The following is a 6,000-nucleotide window of genomic DNA, read 5'->3' on the forward strand; positions in this document are numbered from 1 at the left end:
ACTACTTGATTAAATAGAACGATTTATAAAAAATGATATAATGCCATTTTTTTCTTTGATTGGTTCTTCTAATAGAAAAAAAGATCCATTTTATTTGACCGAGAGGGCTAAGAAACTAAAACCGATTAATTATAAAAAAAATATATAGAAATAAAGAAACAAAGGTAAAGTTCTTATTCAAAGTGCCTCGTAATTGTCAACCAATTATGTGCTTCAATATAATTGCCAAGAATAAGCTGTAAAACCCTTTTCCAATTCTGGCGACTACAAGAAAACATGTGATTAGCGACTGTAAAAAAAGTCACTATTCAGTCGCTAAGTACCATAGAACGATTGTTTAGCGAATAAATAACGTAGTCGCCAAACCATGCATCGCTAAATTATTTGGTCATATTTAGCGACTGTATTGCGACATATTTTATTGGTCACTATGACGTCGCAAATCAGTCGCTACATTAGCAACTGATTTGCGTCTATTATGCGACTGTTTTTCGACTGTTCTGCGACTGTTTTGCTACTCTAAATTTTTACTGTTTTGTGACAGAATTGGTTTGGAATCTCGATTTATGCTTTTAAATTTGAGTTTGTAATTACAAATTGTTTTTAAAACACAAAAATGTGTATTTAAAACATTTTCATTCAACACAAACACAAAACATGTTTTCATATTCAACAAAATAACAACCAAGTTAAAACACATACAACCAAGTTTAAACACAATACAACCAACACATGTTTTGAAGTTCTTTCAAGTTCTAGTAGGAGGGAAAGTAAGGGAACCTATTCATCTGCATAGGACTCAGAGTTGAGGAAAGCAAGGAAATTGGGGTCAGTTGTGCTCAAGTACTTCTTGACCAGCTTCAAGTGCTTGATCTCAGCTTGTTGCTCAGCTAAAACCCGTGAAGCCTCTGCTTGAATAGATGCTTGTTCCTCCATCTTCCGAGTAGCTTCCTCAAGCTGTTGCTGCAGGCTTGTTGTGAAAGAAGAAGTGCTTCCTAGGTACTTTCGGTTCCCATTGATGTAATCCCCTAGGCTTCCAACTCCAAAGTATGCTCCTCTATCATTTGTGAAAGTAGACTACGTACATAAACAAAAGTTAAAATATCAGAAATATATCCTTTAACATTTTTCAGGAAAAAGCAAACATACAATCTCAGAAAAATCAGTACATTACCTGAAGAAAGATCTCGTCATCCTCCTCTTGAGATAGCTCTGATCTACGTGAAGTACCGTCAGAAGTCTCATCATTCTCGAGTGCAGCCAACTTAGCTTCCTTGTTCTTCTTATATGCCTCATGAACTTCTTGAGCTTTCTCATCAACAAAAGTTCCATCCTTTTTGGTATGAGTCCTGATAAAAACTTCACCAATAGTTAGAGGTCTTCCCAATTCCACTTCCTGAAATGTTAAAACAATGTTAAGGTGAGAACAAGACCATCAAATATAGCATATCAATTCAAATTTAATGTTCTGAAGTAACTTACCATCTCTTGTTCGACTTGTAAGTAAGACTTTTGCCCAAATACATGCTTGTGAGGACCACGACATTATGGTCTGACATTCTAGCTGATGATGTTGTTGCACTCTTTGCTCGGGTTTCTTCAGTATCCAAATAAGCACATATTTCCTTCCATAGAGTTCCCTCAATCCAAATTGGTTTCTTTCGTCGAGTTGCTACCTTGTAAACCATGTCCTCATACGACGTTGACACACTTTAGAGAACTTTGCTTGAACAAGACTAGTCTATGCTTCCTTCCAAGTGTGTTCTTTCTACAAAACAAGAGGTGTTAGTGACAAAAAACAATTAACAGAAAGGTTACAACATTAGGATAGGGGATAGAATTTTACCGCAAATTCAAGGAAGTATCTCTCTCTTCTTTTGGTAGGCACACAACCCCAACTGTAATATGGCCCATCAAACTTGTTTGTGAAAACCTTTGTAATCTTCTGGGTAAGTGCTGACTTGTCCTTACCAAACCTACAAGAACAAAAGCATACAAACACAAGTCAAACTATTACAGAGACTAATCACAGAGACTCCATAATCTTAATCAATTACAGAGACTAATCATAGAGACTACATTATGCATTTCTGATATCAAGGCATACTTAGAAATACAATCCTAATCACAGAGACTACACAATCGCATTCAACCATTAAACCACTCAAGTTCAAAGAGCCAATCTCATACTTAGACACAAGACAATCAAAGAACTAAGTATACTTAGAAGCTTACCAAGTCGTTCTAGGTTCCAACTCGGGAGAGAGGATAGTCGTATAAAATTCACGGCCTGGCACGCAAAGCAGCTCATATAAAGCAGCGACCTGATCTTCTGGGAGAGTTGGTTCTGTTGCAGCATCTTCCTCAGAACCTGATTAATCATCTTTTTCCTCATGTAATTTTTTTGCTTGAGAACTGTGGTGTGACACAGAGCCTCGAGGTTGAGGAGAGGGTCGAGGTTGATTCAAGCAAGCAGGCCGATTGAACACTAAAGGCTGGTTTGAGAGAAGAGGTATATTCGATGTAGAGGCGAGATGTTGAGGAAATGAACCACCTCTTTGAGCTTCACCAGCAAGAGATGCACAAGGATAGCTCCTTGCAGGCTGGAAAAGATTCCTCGGAGGAGGATAGTCTCTGACGGTAGGATTCGTTGAAGGCTGAAAACGGGGGCAAGACTCTCCTGAGAAACGTTTGTTGTGCCATGACGGTTTGCTGTTGTAAAATTGTACTGGCTGGGAAGCCTCTTCGGTCTCCGATGCGATTTCTAGGAAGCCCCAACAGTCGCCAGTGGAGTTGAGTTGTTTTGCGGAGCTCTTCTGTCGCCTTTCTTCTTTCTTAGAGGCATCAGATTTGACAGAAAACAGAGAGTGGATATCTTTGGGTTTGACAGAGAGAAAGATTGAAGAACAGAGAGATCGAGAGAGAGAAAGATCGAAGAACGGAGAAAGAGGCAATTAGGGTTTCTTGTTTGAGTGGGTGCCTTTCGACGAGAGAAAAAGCAAGATTAGGCTGAAAAAGGCCGAGACCAAAGCCAATTAATTTGGTTCGCAGGCCCAAATAAAAAGGCCAATCACTAATCTGTAGCTAATTAGTCACTACATTTAGGACTACAACAACAGTCGCAAAATGTAGTCGCCCATTTGCGATGATATTGCGACTATGCAAATCAATCTCAAACTACTGACAGTTGGCGACTAAATCGTTTGCGTGGCTATTACGTGACAAGTCAGTGGCCATTCAGTCGCAATATTTAGCGACTGAATTAACTAAGCATAGCAGAAATAAAATAAAGAAAAGTTGGATATCAATCAAACATAAATAGCTTTCAATATGTGAATCCTCCTAATCTCTATGGGGTGCTCAATCAAAAACACAAGCAGTGCTAATCCCTCAATATTAAGGTTCTAAACCTAACCAGTCCAATCCCTTGGTGAAGATTATCAAACTCATTACACTTCCTAATCTTATATCCCTCTAATGAAACATGCAATGAATAGTCAGTAAGAACCAGCTTAATCATGTCAAAACATCTCCTAGAAACCTTATACCTAAGGCTAAGACAATGAAACTGGCATTAGTTGTTTAAGCATTTCATTAAACACCTTTTAGGCAGGAAATGTCTGGGATCTAATTCCAGTTGATTAGAAAGAAATCAGCTTTAAGATCACTAATCCAGAAGGAATCTACAAGATTCTAGCCCTAAATACCCCCTAGAAACTAGGGTTCAACACAGATCTACCTCATCCCTAAAAGCTAAGAACAATACTCAGATCTACAAATCATAGTAAAAAGTATAAACCTAGAAAAAAACTAAATCTTGCATAATCAGAGAGATAATGATTTAAGGAGAAAGATAATACAGAGAAGCAACACCAAAAACTCAATAGATCAAGAGATAATAATATTACAAGTTTCTGGAAACTTTGGTGGCTACAAAGAAAATCCCTAATGAAAACTTGATTCTCCTTGTAAATGATCAATGGTCCTTATTTATAGTGGGTTCCTAAAACCCTAAAACACAAAATGACAAAACACTAAGTCGGTCTTAAGTGAGCTCGATCGGTTGCAAGCTGAGCTCGTTCGGGTCCACCCAAGCTCAGTCGAGTCTATTGCCTTAGCCGTGAGTCTGCTTCTCTCATTCCATCTAATCACTCGGTCGTGTCATCCTTGGTCGGGTCCGGTACACTCGATCGGGTTAGATTCTTTGAACACTCAAAAACGTCTCGAAAGTACCTGTTTTAACTCCAAAATGCACAAATATGCAAAAGCATATGCTAAATCTCCGAAAAGTGCTATATGAAGGAAAGGAGACTAAGATTCCTAAGAAACATGACTCAAGCTATGCAAACTGAGCACAAAATGTATGCTAAAAAATGTGAAAATATAGAGTTATCACATGAATATGAGAATATCTATCATATCTAGGTTTTTCTATTTATTATTTTCGACTATTAAAACCAATAAAAGATAATTGAAAATAACTAAATATCAATACTAGACTGTTTATTAGTAATGACTAATAACCGTTTATTGAAATAGAATAATATTCTCTATAAGAAAATATGATACATTTCAGAACTTAATAATTGAGATATGTAACACTCGATTAAGTTATAAAAAAGGTCTTTGGGTACCAATATAAAGGCGCACAAAAAAAATTTAATTATCAAAAAGGGTACATTGAGCACCCTACGGATATGTCATAATACATTCGAATACTTGCCCAAGATCGACTTCCAGATCATAATTGCTCTAGTGAATAACTAAAAGAAAAAGATGAATAGATGGTAGATAGAAGAGAAAGAAAAAATTATAATAGCCTTGTAGGTTGGAAAATGAGCAAAGGCTTCAACTAGAGCAGCTACATGTTCATGTCCAGATAGAGAGTCAAGGATCTTGTAGTATTCTTCTTTGATCTCTGCCTTGAATCTTCTTGGAAATGGCAGTGGTTCTCTGAAAATTGGAGCCTTGACCTGAGATGCAACCATTTGGATAGTGGTGGAAGGCACTCGACTAGGCACTCGATTGGCTGGTCGATTGTTTGGTCGAGTAGCCTGGTCAATTGTTTGGTCGAGTAGCCTGGTCGATTGTTTGGTCGAGTAGCCTGGTCGATCTGCATAAAATCTCCCCCAACTTGATCTTCACTGTCCTCAGAGAACTGTAAAGTAATGGCATGGGCAGAAGCAAACTCTTTGGGGTTGACAATAGACTTTCCTGGTAGCTGGCCAGAAGAAGTGGAGGTTACTCTCCCTTCTAGAGATGTTACCCTGATGGATATGGCATCGCATTTCAGATTGAGGTCATTGTAATTCGATGTCATTTGGCTTTAAATTGCAGCTAGCTTCTTTGATCTCTCCAAAGCGAATGTAACTTGGTTTTGTACCATTTATTGAATCATTATCTTCAAGTCAATATCCTGTGGTGAGGCCATTTGCTACGGTTGAAAACCCGGTGGAGGTGCGGAGTAAACTTGTTGGAATTGTTGCTTGGGGACAAATCCTTGTTGTTGATTGAAGGATACAAAAGGCTTGTTCTGAGTTTGCTGTTGTTTGCGGGTAGACTTGGTCTTGAGTATTTTCTACGTTTGTGCTTATGTACGAGAGGTTGGGATTCACCTTGTAGTTTGTGAAACCCTTTTGAAATCCTCTTTGATTCAAGTAACTAACTTCCTCGGTACCACCACTTTCCCCTTCTTGCTGGAATTGCTCCTCGTCAGAGACAAAATGAACAGACTTCTACTGTGCCATGGGTATCCTATCAATCTTATCACTTAAAGACTTGAAGGCCTTCTTATACTTCTCTTCATGGTATGAGCTTCCCCTATTGGTTCTATCATACTCCTCATTGTAATTCATGTTAGAATGGGCAAGGTTCTCAACCAGCTCCCATCCCTCATCCACATCTGTGTTTAAGAAGTTTCCATGACTTGCGGTGTCGAGCAACATGCGGATCTTAGGAAGCACATCGATGTATAGTGTGCTGAGAAGGGACTCCTTAGTG

Source organism: Capsella rubella, unplaced genomic scaffold (genome assembly GCF_000375325.1).
Source record: "Capsella rubella cultivar Monte Gargano unplaced genomic scaffold, Caprub1_0 scaffold_5, whole genome shotgun sequence".
Taxonomy (NCBI): domain Eukaryota; kingdom Viridiplantae; phylum Streptophyta; class Magnoliopsida; order Brassicales; family Brassicaceae; genus Capsella; species Capsella rubella.